Source organism: Stigmatopora nigra, chromosome 3 (genome assembly GCF_051989575.1).
Source record: "Stigmatopora nigra isolate UIUO_SnigA chromosome 3, RoL_Snig_1.1, whole genome shotgun sequence".
NCBI lineage: Eukaryota > Metazoa > Chordata > Actinopteri > Syngnathiformes > Syngnathidae > Stigmatopora > Stigmatopora nigra.
The window spans coordinates 9,592,867-9,611,117 of record NC_135510.1 but is presented as its reverse complement, the minus strand read 5'-3'; the positions used below and the strand labels follow the sequence as shown (position 1 = coordinate 9,611,117).

General features: G+C 37.6%; 1 long non-coding RNA gene across 8 annotated transcripts in view; it reads right to left on the bottom strand.

Moving 5' to 3' along the window:
- LOC144194817 (uncharacterized) overlaps positions 1-18,251 on the bottom strand; it is a 67,485-nt gene that overhangs the window by 834 nt on the left and 48,400 nt on the right. For 2 of the 8 annotated variants that reach the window (XR_013325992.1, XR_013325988.1), the window contains 3 exons: positions 7,328-7,408; positions 5,105-5,212; positions 487-1,529 (listed from right to left, as the gene is read on the bottom strand). This is a non-coding gene — a long non-coding RNA (uncharacterized LOC144194817). Of the gene's footprint in view, positions 1-486; positions 1,530-3,501; positions 3,746-5,104; positions 5,213-6,881; positions 7,025-7,327; positions 7,409-8,691; positions 8,856-11,581; positions 13,026-14,018; positions 14,577-18,251 lie in introns of those variants that run through there. The other 6 variants (XR_013325987.1, XR_013325989.1, XR_013325986.1 and 3 more) reach the window with 6 other exon arrangements.

Sequence of the window (18,251 nt, the reverse complement as noted above, 5' to 3'; positions counted from 1 at the left end):
GACGACGGCGGGAATCGAACCCAGGTCTCCCAGACGGGAGTCCAGTGAACTAACATCTGCGCCACCAAGCAGCTATACATTCCTTTGTAATCATTTGAGTAGTACACGGAAACAATTAAGTGAAAAAAGTGACTCAACCGGGATTTGAACACAGGTCTCCCCGACGAAAGTCCGGTTAACAAATCTCTGCACCACCAAGTGGCTACACCTTCCTTTGTAATAATTTGAGTGTCTTGACAAGAAGTACACAAAAACAACTAACTGAAAATGTGTCTCAACCGGGACTTGAACCCAGGCCACCCAGACAACAGACCAGTGAGTTAACCACTAGGCCACACTTTTTTTTTGTCATTATTGGAAGATCTTGATTACATTACACTGAACCACCTAAGGGAAATGTTTCATATTTAAACCATTCATTCTTGAATTTACATTTACATATTTTCTATACACCAAAAAGCAATCAAAATAAATGGAAATGAAGAAATACAACAAAAGCAATATTTGAATGCCAAAAATATTGGTTTTGATGAAAAAAATAGAGAATATTTATTTATGAGAACCAAAACTTCACAGAGGGCTTGTTTAAAGTTGTTTCTTGTATATGATTAAAAAAAAAGCAAGTGTTCAAAACTATGGACATTTTAACTTTGTAAAGAAGCTCAGTCTGGATGGAATAAAAAGTTTTTACAAACAGTTGCATGTCTGCATTTGCTGACCCTCATGCAGTGAGACATGCCCTTAAATACGAACACTGGAGCTTTTCAGATATCAGAACCGGGTCCACAATTGAAATATTATTTAGGAATATAGCCAAACTACACTAGGTCCCCCATTGTGAGGCCGACTCACTGACTACTCATCTGCCGGGCCGCCCAGGTTATTATTGATGCTTTTTTAGCTGTAGGTGCAGTAAAGGTTATATAGGCATAGAATAGTTCTTGACGGCGAGATGGACTCAAATGTAGCACTACGGAAGGCCTAGGTGTGAAATGCACGAGCCGCCACTAGGAGATTCATTGCTCAATTTCGTTCACTTGGAACCAAAGTACTCACAGGGCTGTAGCATTTGGTTCGGAAATAAATATTTGATGTATATAGTAGGATAAAATTAAAATTGCGACCTGTGTTCTGCACACCAACATGTCAGACAATTACGAATCCAGCGTTGGCGCAGTCTGCTCAAATGAACTTGTCAAGGCTGAACAATCCTTATTAATTTAAGCAAGCGTTGTTGGGAAGCCCCAGGATTACAATTTCACAAGTCTGATAAGCAAACAGTGAGGCGCGGAAGGAGGAGGTAGTATATTTTATGCGCTTAGCGCTACAGCGCTTGCACCCTGCGAAATTGTCGGGCAGCCCCATTTCCCTGCAAACAGCTGCGATTTATCAGATTTTCTCATTAGGCTTGACTCATTACCTCATTGTACAGGCTTTGCTGTCGGGTATTACAGGGGCCTCCGAAAACAGCTGACTTGTTTCCATGTGCCAGGATGCTGTCCACCTGCCTGTAGAGGGCTTTGCATCTTCTAAAAGCACAGCAGAAAACACATTTTAGTTGTTAGAGGAGGACGGAAGTTGATCTCAAGAGTCCTCCACATGTACACAAGATGAGGGTGTAAGAACAGCACAGCCCCTTAGTGATGTTTTAATCCTTGGAGGTGAAGGACTTAAGGAAACTTGCTCATTTCACAGATGGTTTCAAATAGATTAGTGTGGAGCAGCAGCGGCGGCGGCAGCAGCTCCCTGAGAAGAGCTGACCCACCAGGCTCCCTGCGCAGCTGCCAAAAGCCCACGCCTGATGCTCACAAGTGCCTTCCAAAAGTCCGACAAGGTTAAACTCAAACTTAAGCGTCCTGAAACGCTACGCTGATTGGAAGATTAACTCCTGACATAGTTTTAGCCTTCAACTAATTGTGTAGCCCCTTTTCAATTGTTGGTTATATAAAAAAGACAGAGATAATCATGAATCATTTGTTTTGCCTAACGTATAGGGCTGTTATAATTGTATTTATTTAAATATACGTATTCTTAAATTCTTAGAAAGGGAACTCCAATTCCCATTTTCCTTGCGTGGCGTGTACAGTAAAACGTTTAAAATAGACTCCAAATTAAATTAAATGACAAATGAAAACAAAGAGCATTTTTACTTTGAGGATAGTTAGATTTAAATAAAATACACTGTTTTACAAATGATCTTGCCATTGGGACATTGTGCATCCTGCTGACAATCATTATTGGGGAACTTCAACCATTACTACGGCAACAAGACGATAATAACAATTGACTTTGTCTGAAAGCACCATTGTTCCTTAAAATGTATTGTAAATTGACATTTAAGCACTGAAATCAGTGAATTCTATGCAAATAATTTTAGAGCCATAATTTTAGAGGCATATGCAATTATTCCAATAACTATAGAACTGGAGTGCTTGGTAAGTAGGGTGTTTTTAATTTTTTTCCTCACCCTGAAAATGCATGTTCCTGGGAAATAACGCTTGAGCACTTCCTGTTCAGTGCCATAACAATGCACTACAGCACAAAGACTTTAACTTGGCTCCAGTGCCACAATAACATGTTTTATGTTCATCGCCAATAGACACTGAAGACAATGCGTCCAAGAGACATTTCAAGTAATGGAATAAAGGAGTGAATCAGACTCTGCGTGCTATTTTGAAAAGGCCAAGCCTGCTGCTGGAACTGGAGCGGGTCCGAAAAGGCCTGACACAATCCTGGCGAGGCTGAAAAGGCCCGACTTGGACTTCATGTGCAAAAACAATGGCTCAGCAGGGAAAAACCCGACACGCCTTTGTTGAACATGTCATTCTTTGGTACATCGCTGTGACCATAGCCTAGCGACCATCTGAATGTTGTTTGTGCCTTTTTGACCCATATTTGGGACAGCTTTCACAAAGGAATAAAACAATGCAATGGAGGCTTTTCTGGCAGCTAAACCGTCCTTTTGACCAGAAGGCTCCAAAAATGATGAGGTCACAGCTTGTGATTCAAACAACTCAAAGAAAGGTGACTGGTTATACAGGGTGACCCAAAAAGATGCGTACCCATGAAAATTTCTATTTTGACTTTGATTAAAAAGCTATTTACTTCAAATTACAACCACACATTATTCAGTGTATGGAAGACCATTCACCAGAGTTTCAGCTATTTCTGTCAATTTTTACTCAATTTATGGCTTTCCCAAGATGTGTTCCAAATGTCCACCATTCTGTTGCAAGCAAACCTGTACTCGTCAGACAAAGTTGTCAATCACTTTTACACACTCCTCTTTCGGGATGGCTCTTATTTTTGCTGTGATGGTAGTTTTCAGTTCCTCAATTGTTTGTGGATTTCGTTAAAAAATAAAAAAAATATAATCGGATAAAACATGGGTACGCATCTTTTGGGGTCACCCTGTATATGTAGAATAGCATTGCAATTATTTCCACACAGCGATGTTTTTTCTTGAATGAGCCATATCATTTTTTTATTTGGATAAAAGGTAAATATTTACAGTATTTTGAGGCTGATGGGTTGGATGCGATGGATATGTCCTCGCTCAGTGGCGACAAGACATGAAATCAATCAAAGCGATTTTCAGCTCATGGTTGTTAGGAACACTGGTCTGCTAAATGAACTTTTGAAAATCCACATGGGACAATATTTCAGAAAATGTAATTTTGCAAACTGTCTCACATCATTGCACCTCGTCTGAGCACTTGAACCCCCAAAGCATTTGAATACATTTCTGTGGGGAAGAATAAATGTTCAATGTGCATCTCTGCTACCTCGTTTTCAGAGGAATTAAAAAAAAAGAAAAAAGAAAGATGAAAAAAGAAAGAAAGGTTTCTTAGGATATGTGTTATCCTCCCCAAGCTATCACTCAGCTCTCTCATGCATGTGTGAATTACACACCTTTATGAATATGTAAATGTTGAGAATGCCTCATTAAATCGTAATTCATGCATTTTTCACATGCCCAATACTTAAACAGTATAGTCTGATGAATTATAATTTGAAAAAAAATATTCATCATTATGTTTTGAAAGGTTTTTGATCATTTTGTAAAGATGAGTGAATATAATTTGTGTGGCTTTTTATGTCGATGTTACTGCAGCTGTCTAATAACCCGATCTATGAATTTCCACGCAAAATGAGAAAGAGAACTCATGTTAAGACATCCTTTTACATGGAGATTCTAATTCATATTCAAATGAAATATTTGTATTGGAAACTTTCTTGTTTGGTAGTTTTTATAACATTAAATTGGTGTCTTAATATTATGTGTAACATTAAATCATCATGTAAAAGCAAACAAAAAAAATCACTGTGCTTCCTTTTGCTCAAATGTCAAGATGTGCTCTATATAACTAATTATTCTATGCTATATTCAGTGTTTTACTTATTTTTGATACACATTTAAAATATTTTTTTCCTGCACTACAGTTATGTTGAGAATGAAACGTGATTTTCTGTAGGTTTGGTACATACAGTAACTTAGTAGCTTTTCGTAAAAGACCGGCATCTAAGGGATACATGCAAAATGTTTAACAATATGACTAGATTAGATGACATAACTATTTGTCCCGTATTCGGGAATGACTCATTGAATGAACATTTTTCAGAAAATTCATATATCTATGATTTTTTTTCCAGTTGACTTGTGTCACACACTTTGTTTGTTCTATTGGGATGTCTGCAGACACGTTAGCAATGATGAAAAGCCAACACAAGATTAAAACATGGTTTCTAAGGGACTCGGCATTGTCTGCCTTGCAAATTTTGCATATCACAACTCATACTTCATCAGGCATGTGGATTCCCGTATTCAGCATGAAACCATATGGATATACCATACATAATATAAAATATGCATGTATAAAATCCTTGAGGAATAATGGTTAAATAATTATGTTTTCTATTATTAATGATTGTTTTAACAAAACTAAAAAGTCGAGCTTGGGTGAGGGTCGTATTTGGGCTGCTAAAATATTGGGTTTAGATCTTTGTAATGATATACGTTGACAAAAATATGCCCCATTTCTAAATTCAACATATCACAAAAACAAGATTGACATAGTGATGAAGTGATGTTAATTGGACATACTTTGAAATTCTCCATTTTGCTTCTCTACACGGCCAAGCTGAGCTGGTTGGTGGCTTATTAAATCATTTGCTGCTCTTGGGTGATCTTCTTTTGAATTTAGGTTTGACCCTGCGGGCACAATTTATTTTTATTTAAAAAGATAGATTTCCAGCAAATGTTGCATTAGTTCAAGAGAATTAGGCTTCATTATACAAGCAGACACTTCAAACATTTTGTTAGAGTTTTCTGGGCAATGAGGCATCAAAGGGGATGTTCATCCTGATGATCGCAATACTGGCACATGTCCATACAGCACATTCACGTTGGCATGATCCCTTTCCACTGAGTGATATGCTTTAAATCAGACCCAAATGGTTCTATTCTGATCAGGATTTTCTTTCTGCAGAAGAAAATGGACCTGCTTGACCTACAGTGGAAGTTTACTTGCCCCTTCCAAAAACAATGGATTATTTCTAAAATGTATCCACCATCAAAGTGACGTGTAAGTTGAACAATTGAATTCATGTAAAATTAATCAAGTATGTTGAGTAAATCACATGAATGCTAAACTTTACCAAAATTATATACATGTATATATGTATTTATTTATTTATATGTATATTTCAGGAACACTTATTTATTTATATATGTTTTTATATTTATTAACTTAATTATTACCTATTTATTTATGTCTAAAATGTTTTTTCCTGTGTCTATATTCTCACCCTCTTGCTACTCTGATAGTGAAATTTCCCAAATATGGGATGAATAAATTTATCTAATCTAATCTAATTTAATCATTATGATACTCATGTCATTGGACTTAGTATGTTCTGAAAAAAGTTGTGTGGATTCAATTCCCACTCGGTGGCGATGTGATTGTGAATGGTTGTCTCTTTCTATGTATGCTCAACAACTGAGTGGTGACCATTCTAGGGTTTAGTCTGCCTTTCACCCAACTCAGCTGGGAGAGGTTCCAGCACCCCATAACTCTAATGAGCATCAACGGTTGAAGATGAAAAATGAATGAATGTTATGATAAAAAATACTGTACTAATTAGAAAATATCTATTAAGAGGTCACCTATGGCCAGTGAAATAATAATGTGTCGACTATTACGACTAGGTGAGGAGCGTGGCTTTGTCTGCCATTCCCACAGATCTAAAGGACAAGCAACTCAATTATCCTCCACCCAGAGGTGGCCAGAGTCTTTTGATTTTCCCTCCTTTCTATATATCTCCAGCATTTCTGATAGAGCTCATTAAAGTAACATTGCCTACACGCAGTACTGTACATACTGGCTTCAAATGTTAGGCACTGGAAGAGATCACAGGAACGTCCATTCTGCTTTATGTACCAACAAAATTGAAAAATACCTGCACAGGACAATGATTATGTCCATCTTATTTACACAATATTTTTCCCATTACTATTTTTTAGAATAATGTCACCAAACACCCCTTAATAACTACAGTCATATTAGATGTGCATAATGTATATGTACGTCTTGTTATAAGATATTTTTTCACTCGACATAGTATACATCAAAGATCAAATAGCAGTGAATGAGCCTCAACTCTTTATAGAGTACTCATTGAAGTCATTGGCTGTCAATGACGGTACTACACGTCTTTGGACGTCCATTGTTGTCAATGGCAGGAAGAGATAAATAGTTCTATTGAATTGAATAAAATAGCTGCATGAAGTGTTATTGAGTTATATAACCATTTTCTCTGCTTTTATTCATTGTACTCGTATACATAAAAAAACATTTGATTAAAGAAGGGTAAGTAAAAATTCAATAAAGAGACTTAGAAAAAAATTGTGCAAATCAAGAGGTTAGGAGGGAGCTTGTCTCATTTCAGCCAACTTCTTGTAGGAGTATTGCCAATTTGGGTATGAGCCAACATCCACAAAAAGGACAAAGACATTCAACTACTCCTAAAATGAAACATGAACTTTTGTAAAAAAATAAATAAAAATGCAATTTAAAACAATGTCTAGTTGGAAGATCATGATAAATATCATCTTGGAAATATATTTGTGAAATTGTGGACAGTGAAATCTGTGTGATGTGCATGAGCAATTGGTGTACGTGTATTGGGGGTGGTACTGCAGTTAAATAGGTGGAGTGACAAGCTATTTTGGAGTACGCTTTCACTTTGCATTAAAGTGCGCAATATCTGGCTGGGCGAAACCAAACACGTGAAGCCAGATTTCAGGCCCGAATGACGGATCACTTACCTTAAGAAATGGAAGTCAGAGGCTAAAAGATGTGATGGTGCGAGGGCCCTCCCTGGCAGTGCGGAGATAAACGGATGAGACCTGGAGAAAAAAAAAGAAACAGTCATTGAAGAAATCCATTACCAACTAGCAGCCAACAAGAATAAAAAGAGCTGTCTTGTTATATTGGCTGCTTGATAAAGAAGGTCTTTGGCTAGGGAGCCACTTCGAGTCTCCACTAGTGACACCAGACAGGGCAAAGAAAAAGGCTCTCTTATTGATGACACAACTGTTGAGTCACTTGAGTTTAATATTAGCCCACACTGTATGGAAACATCATAAAAGATAAGAGTGACCTCTTTTTATTTCCTCCATTGGATTAGTTTAGTTTATATGTAAACAGTGGACAAATAAAAACATTAAAACCTCCCTTCTGTTCCACCTGACTTTAAAACTTGCATGAGAGTCTTAATCTAATTGGTTATTTTTATTGTTATTTAATTATTGTTTTTTCCAATTAATTTATTTTATCTTAATGTATTTTTTCTGTTCCATGTGCATTATGTACAATGTGCAAATTATTTAGTTGGTTGTTTTTCTTATTTCTTAATGTTTATGATTGGTCTGTTTTGCTGCTAAACAGCCAAAAATATGAAAATGTAGTAACTTGTATGGTTATATACTATAACTATGGATTTACCTTCAAATTGTCACTAATGCATTGTGATTCTTTTAAAAGGTTTTATTTTTAGGCAATGCCTTTTGTGGAACCAGGTGAGCATCAACAGATCCAATGAACCTGTGACCACTGACCCTTTAATCATCTTGGTTCTCTTAAGCCGCTGGTGGATCCCACCCACTAGATTTGCTATTTAATGCGCTGTGAACCCTCCACCCCAAACTGTCCCCCATGCTGCAAAGCCTCCTCTTCTTCCTGCTGTTTAGTTGAAACCCCAATGAAGCATTGACAATCTTCAAATCCCTAATATCAGGGCCACAAGCAAAAAAAAAAAGCATCAACAGAGCTACAGTGGTTTAAAATCTTAAAATAAATAACAGCAACAACAATAATAATAATAATAATAATGACAGTACTGATTGACTGTATTATCTAAAACATTAAATAAATTAATACATCTGACATAGATTAACACTGACATGAATATTAGTGAATCAATGTGGGCAGTCCCTTATTAAATTTAAAAAAAAATGACAAGTTTTCTTTCAAAGAGTGTATGTCAAGTTTTGTGCAGGAGAGTAGAAAGACCCAAATGAGGGTAAGCAAACAAAGACAGGGAGTGGAGTGTTCTAACAAAAAACTTTGATAACTGTGGAGGATATTCAGAAAATAATAAAGATCTTGGAATTAAATAAGAAAACCAAACCTGAAGGGGTGGACATGGGGAAGCCAGGATCACAGGACATGGGTATAACCATGCAGACAATCAAACAGAGACTGTCAAACAAAGCAAAGGCTTGGGTTGACGAGACAATCAGAAACACCTGGGTCACACTAGAGGAAGTAAGCAGGAAATAGGCCAGGGGCAATGGCCAATCACATGGACAGGTTGCACAGGGTAAAAAAAAAAAAAAAAACATAACAAGACCAATCCCAAGCAATCTAAATCTCAGCTCTTTGAAACAATTATTGTTGAAAGTAAAGTACTATTGTTTAGTCATTGAAAGTATAATTCTATTGCATGAACCCTTTGTCAGCAGATTTGCTGGAATATAGTGGAGCATAGTAATTTGGTTGGCAAATTGTTGCTTGACAACAGCTCCCAAAAAATGTTCCATTCTGTCATGGAAGGGATACCGTCAGCTTCCTGTAGGAAATGCCACAAAAGGATTTTGACACAGCAAAGTCTGCATTTACTGTAATCTCTGCTGGCTTGTATTTCTCAAGGGCTTATTAAAAAAACTAAGAGAAAATATTTAAATACTTGACATAAATGTAAGCATAGTGTCAGTTTCTTTATGAGGTGCTCCATAAATTGCATTTTTAAAAAGGATTTCTAACCAGCGCCTCCTGGAAGTGCAAAACAAGCTGTTTTTGCATAGTCTGGAGGCAATTTAGATAGTTTAACCAGATAAATTTGCAGTTAAAATGATGCTTTGTATGTATAGTTCATTAATCGTTGTCTGTCTATTTGCATTAATTAATTATTCGACAAAAAAAGTCGAAAAGCAAATATATTTTCACTGCATTTCACAGTCCAAATGTGCTCCAACACCCTTTTGGCAATTGTGAGCGTTCTGCTGATGAAGTTTGTATACACAAATTCCAAGTAGTAAAACATCACACATCTCAGCATAACTTGATTAGTTACAAATCACAACATTGTCCCCAAGCACGCTACGGTTGAATTAGAGAAGCGACAAGCAACATTTATTTTCTTGTGTGCCTGCTTCCGAAATTAATTAGCTGAGTTTTTTTCCCTAACCTGTGAACCCAAAAGCCTCGCCCCTGCTGTAAGACACATAATTCATTAAGCTGTTCTCTGCCCTCAGATTTTCACACCCCGGCTTTGAACATCTGCACCCTGTCATGTATCATCCCGTTCATTTCTACTTAATTTCATCCTAATAAGTGCCTACACGAAGAGCCAGATGTTTCAGGTTCGACTGTGGCTCGGAAAGTTTTGTTTCGGGCAAGTTGTGCTCCGAGCCTGGTGGGCTGCGAGATGCATCTAGTGCAGGCTGCCTGCTATTAATATATAGAATAGTTTTGCCATTTCTTATTTTTCAACATGTTAGTTTTTAGGTGTCAGAGCACACATAAATCCATCAACATTTGACAAGACCCTGAGGGGAAACATCATACAACGTGCTTTGCATTTTCATTAATTCCAAAAGAAAATCATTGTAACATATTTAGATTAACTCAGCCAGCGAATGGGCAAATTGGTACTCAGAGGCCACTGTGGGTCTTAGTCTTTGTTCCAATCGATCCAGCACAGGCAGTTTAACCAATGAGGTTTCCCCAGAAGCATCTGACTGCAATCCACCAGATAGGTGAAAACCCCACTGCAGTCCTTTGTGGAATAGTTTGCCCAGCTCTAATCTAAAGCAAGAACAAAAAGGAATTTCATGGTAGATTGGAGATGACAAAATGTCTAGTCTTTCTCAAAATAGATCTCAATGTGAGTGAAATGACAATTAGAGGAGAGGATTGATGGTGTGATTATTTTGTGTGGATGGAGATCCTCGTTGTAAAAGTGACTACTAATCAGTAACATATGCCAGCCTCTGGCCCTAATTCTCATCTTGTCATGTTGAAGTGGCTCCCAGACATGGCTCCTGACATGCTTGGGATGCAGCCACATTGTCGAGCAGCCTGCCATGGCCTGAGGAGAGAAGTGCTAGAAGCTTGGAAGAGTCCCTATGAGCCAGGCGACCTGTTGAAGAAGACCACTTTGGTGGTCAGGGAGCACAAGCACGCCACTACGTGACAGTGGTAGCCTCAACTATTGATTTGTCGAGAATGATACCTTCCCATCCTCAGCACGGCCTCTCCTTCTGTGTCCCCTCTTTATCTCAACTTGTTTATAATGAATGCAGCTATCATTTACTATGGCGTTTTCACAGAATCTATGAGGTTATTAACCTTTTTTCTTTATAGGGCAAGTGACTGCATCCATCTTATTCATATTATTCACATTGTCTAGTGCTGGATGGGGACTCCCCCCCCCCACTCAAACAGTATTGATTGATTCTGATGCCCAAGGTAAACAGGAACAAGCCAAGTAGCCAAGTGCCAAATCAGGTCAATGTGATCAACGTCTTTGATTAGAAGGTCTTTGCCAGTCGAGGTGATGAGGGTCAAAAGTGTCCTCTTGCCGAGGATTATTATTACACAATCTGGGCGGATGGAGGGATGGTTGGAGCTAGAGTTAAAGGGAGTCAAGCCTTCTGTTTAAAAAGGCATCTGCTCCCATTTAGCCTTAGGACACAACAGGGCACAATGGGGCACTGGGAAATCACATGTCAGCAGTATATCCGTGACAGATCAATTCATTTGGCCAACTAACTGATAATGGTCCGCAGAAACTCTTTGGTTTGCAGCCATGGGTTAATTGAAATGATTTATTAATTGGATTTAAAGTAGTGGCCTCGATGTTTTTTTCTTCTTCTTGCAAATGATTTTAAAGTATGTTGAAGGTGATTTAAGAATGCAAACTTGAAGGTGAGTTTCAACATATTATTGCTATCAGATGTGAAATGCAATAGTCTGGGCAGCAGTGCCATATTCCCCCCAAATGATCAAAATCAGGGTCAGAATTCTGTTAATTTGAATAATGAGTGTTTTACAAATGACTTTTTTTTCAAATGAAAACATGCCTTATCTCAAGTTTACTGGTCTTTTTAATTTTCCTCAATTTTGAGAACATAATAAATAGGATTACCAGACATTTTCTTTAGAGAGATTGCCAAATGCACAGGACACATTTTTTTTCTTAAAAGTGTCTGGTTTTATTGGTATGCCTTGCATGTAAAATGCAAAATTAGGCATATCGTTCATGACACTTTTCCATTACTTGAAAGAAAATGTCATAGAGCATCCACTTAAACACACTGTCAATGAGAGTGATCATTCACCTATAGATTTTCTGCCAAAATGTGACCACAGACTTGACTGTGACAAAGATGGGATGACACAAGAGCAAACTATAAATGATAGAAAGATGTACAGTGGCACTCCCCTCTTTTTGTCTGGTTTCAAAGCTGTTTGTATTGAGTCCCGGTGCTGCCACTTCTGCTCTCATGCACTGTTGTCATTCAAAGTGACTGCAGCTTAGTGTATGTGTCAGCTGACTGCTCCCTCATTGTTTTACATGCTCCCACACTTTGCCAGCAAGAGAGTGAGTGCAGGCCCCTCAGGCAAACATGTCAGCCAGCTTTGTTCTACAGGATGCTGGGGCTCCCTGCGCTGCTGCTGCTTGGCTCCTCTGCTAACAGGGGGAAGTCAAGGAGATTAAATGGAACATTGTGAATCTCATACTTTCTAATGCCTCGTGACATCCGTGCTCTGCAGAGACTCTAGGCGTCGCTACACTAAGGAACGGAGACAAAACAAATATGGCTGACTTGAGATATGAGTTCAATTCTTTTCCTAACCGCGTAATACAAAAATGAAAAAAAAGGGCAATTCACATGTTCTAATGTTTCTGGAATGATATATTATGTCTTATAATGGTACAATGCATATCGAGGATGAAGTTGCCTTGACATGTATAAACTCCTCACTCATTTCATCAATAGAACACTAAAATGAGTACTTCTACAAGTAATTAAGAATATTGGACCATGTGCAGTCATATCCCTCTGCATGTTATTGCTGCAGTGTTCAGTATATCTTTTTTTTTAAGATACTAGGCCACACAATAGCCTTACACAATATAGTCTAGCAGAGGTGTGTTCTTTTTTTAGGAATGACAAAGTGAATTAATTTTGAATGCACAGCTTCAAAAAAAAAAATCAAATTACCGGAATTTGAGTACCACTAAAAATACTGGAGAAATATTGTTTTTGTATAGTAGATGTTTTTTTAAAAAACATGGCCTGTAATGGCATATTAATGAAGCACTTGATACTGTGGTGTGAATTATTAAATACACAACCGAGCTCCAAAATCCATCCAAGTCCAAAGGAATAGGATTTCTGACATCAGGGGGGTGACTCCCAAGGGAGGGGGTCCAGAGATGAGCTTTGTTCCAGGCTGTAGAATTTAGATAGCCAGATATTAAATGAAGCAAATGAAGATGGATTAAACTAGATTATTATACGTCAGAATGTGCAGTTTGTCCAATTGAAATCTGCCTAAAACTCTGAAGAAGACAAGAACTTTTCGGTCTGCATAACTACATGGGGGCACGTGGGGATATTGTGGTAGACTCAGAGAGAAAGAAAAAGATGACAGTTAAGAAAGAAAAAATGAAATGGTCATTATTATTTCATACAAATGCCTTTTCTTTGCTTGAAAAATTTAAGATGCAGTGGCAGCACCAACGATGCAGATGTCAAAAGAAAGCCGGGGGACCGCAGATGATTTAAGTGGGAGAAGAGAGCATATGCAAAAACCACATGTGTACCAGCAATCAGCAAACAGTGAATATGTGGTAGACTTGGCAGAATGTGGGCATTTTTTGGAGCCTGGCCAATGTGTTAAATAAAGAGAAAGCCCGACTTTACTACTCCATGCTACTGGTTGGAATAATATGGCCACTAACCAGATGTCTAAGCAAGATCATTATGCATTTTTAGCTTCTTTATAGACTTACATTATTCACTAGTAAAGTGGGGCTATGATTTATAATTAGGAATTGTCTTCTGGGTACACTATTACCTTAAAATACTTGGGTCATATTTTATCAAAAGGAACTGAAATGGTATAAATCGCTTCCAGTTTGCAGTAAAACAACAATTTTCAAGAGTTGAATTCACAAAAACGACAATCTTTACACATAGTACATATATACTTTGCAGGGAGCCTCATTGGAAAGCATGTTTTTTTCAGAAAAGTGGATTCAACTGAACCATTTTGTACCTTGAGTTAATTTCAGCTGGTTTTTGTTGTCCAAAAACAATGAAAAAACAACATATTTTTAAATGGGTATCAATTCATTCTGGAATTTTGACCAACAACTCCACTTAATCTCAATGGTGAGATACAATGTAAAATAGTTCCATCAAAAACCAATCGGCAAATTACCTCATAAAGCTGAATTCTTTAGTTCACAGAGCATCTTTGGTTAGAAATAAACGAGAACTAAATGTCCTCATTGCCTGTGTAGGTTTCTAACAGCGGTGATGCTTTTGATGTGTGGTCCTTGATCTCTTGGGCTCACGGTCTCACATCCTCCTCTGTGATGTGCCGAATTAATTAGGAGTAACGGCTATTTATCCCTTAAAATCATAATACTAATTTAGCCAATGTGATATGTTGTCTCTGTGGGTGGCAACAGCGGTCGCAACCTTGATTAAAAAATAAAGGAGGAAATTTCATCATTTGATGACCTACAGTAGCAGTATACGCAATTAAAGTAACAATGTGCCTGCTTTATGCCTTCAAACACTGACATATTATTTAGCAATATTTCCAAAAAATTATGAAACCAAATGTCCATTTGTGTGAATCAATATGACTACTGTAATCTGAACAGCAAGTAAATACAGACAGGTTGAACAAAAGTGCGCCTGCAAGCAAGATCTGCCAAAGCTCACCCAAAAACATCTTGATTCTTTGTGTCTAAAGCAAAGATAGTGTACATTGTCCGTTCCTGTGTCCAATTCAGCAGTGGGAGGCCCCCCTGGTTCCCCCCCCCCCCCCCCCCTAGCTGAATGCTGTTCACTCTTGTGCTGTGGTCTGAATGCTATCTCAGTGCAGCAGTGGCCGAAATACTGCCTATTCCCTCACCCAAACACCACCTGGGGATAAGGTAAGCACAATTGAGAGAAAGTCTATTCTTTTTCCATATATAGGTGCCCCTCAAACCACCTTGCATGTTGCTTACTGTTTCCAACAGACTATCAAACAAATGTCTTTGGGGGGCAACACACAAAACAGCACGATGAGTCTTTTGTGCCTTTTTAAGGGAGACCATAACAAACTTTTCCCTCTGCTATCTAGGAATTCCCAACCTGACTTGCATAAGGAATTATCTTTCAAATGTTTAAGCAACCTTTATTTAAATCCCAGACAAAAATTAAAGGGGCAACTATTTGAAAACAATAAACAATATAATGATAAATCCATTTTTCTTGACTGTTGTGGATTGTTAATTTCTCTTGCTTTCATTTTAATTCAAATAGATCAAATTCACTTGTACAAGTGGGCCTGGTCCCATAGAATAGTACCACCTTCTGGCTATCTATGGTACTAGATTTACATTTATCACAACATTCCTGACTTCTTACCAAAAAAAGATCCAGAGATAAACGTCTCAAGGTTATTAGAATAGAAATGCAGATTTCAATTGGATAATTCAAAATATATGAAGGTATAATATTATTGGCCATTTATGGCCATTGCTTGGTGAAGAAAACACAGGTATTTAAATAATAGGTGAAAAGTGAGTGTGGTGTGAATAAAGGGCTCTTTTAGTTTAGTCTGAAGTGAAGACAGTAAAGTTAAAGAGAAAATTCATGCTTTGTTGGTTATTGCTGGCAACTATATGTTCCAAAATATGGTTATCCTAATAGTATAGTAGTTGAGAAATGTTGGCAAATAAGAACAAACACAACACATTCAAACCAAAACGAGCAGTTGCCTCAGTTCTGTCTCTCTCTCTCTCTTTTTTTTGCAAATCAAATGGTTGACTGATAGTCTACACAGTGACAAAACACTATTTTAAAATATTTTTTTTAAAAGACACAGTTATGGTATAAATGTATAGACACACTCTCTTGGGTTTGGCTTTGCATTCATGTGTGGATGGAGAACCAAGTCACTTTTTTAGATCAACAGTTTTTTCTGTTACTTTCCCCCCCATATCATTGCATTGCTCCTTATTTCAGTAAATAGAAAATATGTATTGCAAATTTTATGACATTATAATAGTTCTAGCAGCACAAAATGTCATTTTATTTACAAATCATATTTATATTTTATCTATAAAACATGCTTAACCAAATTGACAAGAAATCTCTCTCTCTCTCTCTCTCTCTCTCTCTCTCTCTCTCTCTCTCTCTTTCTTTCATTCTCTAGAGATTTAACATCCAATCTGAACTTGCTGGATGCATTGCTTTCATCCATTTGTATAACTTTCAACATTACCAACAAACAAACCAACAAAAAAAGATTTTCATTGATACAACCTAATAACAAAATGAGTAAATGATCATCAATCACGGTGTAGTTTATCATCCCATTGGCCCTCAATAGAAGAAAAAAAAATGCCATTGTGCCGCTGTTGTGTTGTAGCTATCCAGGGAACGTGGGGAGGGCTGCTTTGCATCCTCACTGCCCGAAGGCTGCTTTCCTAATCATATTAATGAGGCTGCTATGTTCCAACCTGTGCTGCCGAGCCGCTGTCTACTCAAGTAGCGGTCCTATTTACACTGTACCTATACTAATCTGACAGCCTTGATCAAGGAACAGAAAATAAAAGCCCTAAGGCCTCTATTGATCAACCTTGAGTCTTACCCTAACTCTGTTGTGAGGGGCTGGTTAGCTATTACAAATGTTAGTGTGTTCAATGAATCATTTCATCAGAACCAAGTGTGCTACATTAAGTATTTATTTTAAAGTAAACAATTTCAAAGGGTTATTCATACTAAGTCATCTCTGTTGAGCTCAGTGTCCCGCAGTGCGCCCTGTTCTTTGTTTATGTCTACTGAGAGAATGGAATTATGTACTCTTAAGAAGGATGTCAATGTCAGGAACCTCCCGCTAGGATTGGAGGCATCAATAATGTGCTGGCTTTTATACGGTGCTGCCTTTCGATACGACTGATCCGACTTGCAGGGTTTTCAAGAGATTTTTCTTTTTGTTTTGACCCATGACAACAAAATTGACAATTTTGATGTACTCTGTATGAGTAGGTGGACTATACAAAACTCCAAAAACTAACAAAGAGTTTATGTAAAGTCGTAAATCTTTATCAGTGAAATTTGAATACTAATGTGGATACACGTCGACAGATGTGAGCTATTCTAAAGAAATCAGGCATAAATATACTGTTAATTATTCACAATGGGTGTTCTTCAAAAATGGAATTAAACCAATAATGTTAACTGACTCTTGGAAGAAATCAATTTTCCATGATGCTGATTGACCAAACAAAAATGATTCCACTCTCTGTATCATCGAATTATGACTCTTTTTTTCTGGTTATAATACAAACATTTTCATGGATTTATATGGAGCAAACATCTTATCTTGAACAGGAGGTTGTAATTTGGGTTGGGTTTTATTGAACTGGGTAGGTTTTACGGCATGATTGGGCTAAAGACGGCCTTTCCCATCTGGCAAACCCAGATTTTCATGCTCCTTATTAAGCTTTTGGCAGCCTTTCCCAAATTGTAGACATATTTTAAATCCAAATAAGATGGAAGTGGTCTGTTTTTCTTCTTCAAATTGCTTTGCTTATCATCAGAAGGGTCGCAGGGGTGTTGAACCCTATCCTACCCAACTTTGGGCATTTGGTGAGGTACCCACTGAAATGGTTGCCAGCCAATCACAGGGTACAATGAGACATTGTTCCATGTTTGGGAATGTGGGAGGAAACTGGAGTACCTTGAGAAAATCTACACAGCCATGGGGAGGTGGGATTCCACCGGGGATCGATCTGTTGATCTCAGAGCTGTCAGGCAGAGGTGCTAACCACTTTTTGGAGTTTTTACGTTAATTTCGATCCTTTATGTTTTTTTTCAATGTTTATACTGGGCTTTGTTCCAAAAGTACGCTAAAACAACTGTAGATTACAAAGTTCAAATCGAAAGTTCTGGCATTTATTCATGAAATATATTTCAAAATTTTTGATCAAACATTTCCATCCAGAGCTTGTCACTAAATTTAAAGCTTCTGTTTTCAGGACAATGGAGAGAGGCATATATTTTTACTGCAGTTAACTGCGCATTTGTGACTGACTTGGTTCCGTGATTGAACCATGTTTTTATAAAGCAAATATAAATATACAGTTATATCCTACGTGTGTGTGAGTGTTTAAGCATATTTAAATGATCTATTCGGATTGCTGCTGCAAGGGATTTGTAATCAAAGTACTTGAGAGGAATGTATGAAGGTCGGGTAAGAAAATGACAAGAAAACACAAGTGACTGCTGCCTCATGAATGAGATAAATAGGAATAAAGCACAAAGCACAATGAAGTGCAGAGTGCTGTTGTTGTAAATAATCAGTAATATAATTACCCGCCGAGACCTGCCTTCTCAGTGGTTTCCTAAATGTTTACTAATGGACTCTCTCTCTTAGCCATTCTATTAC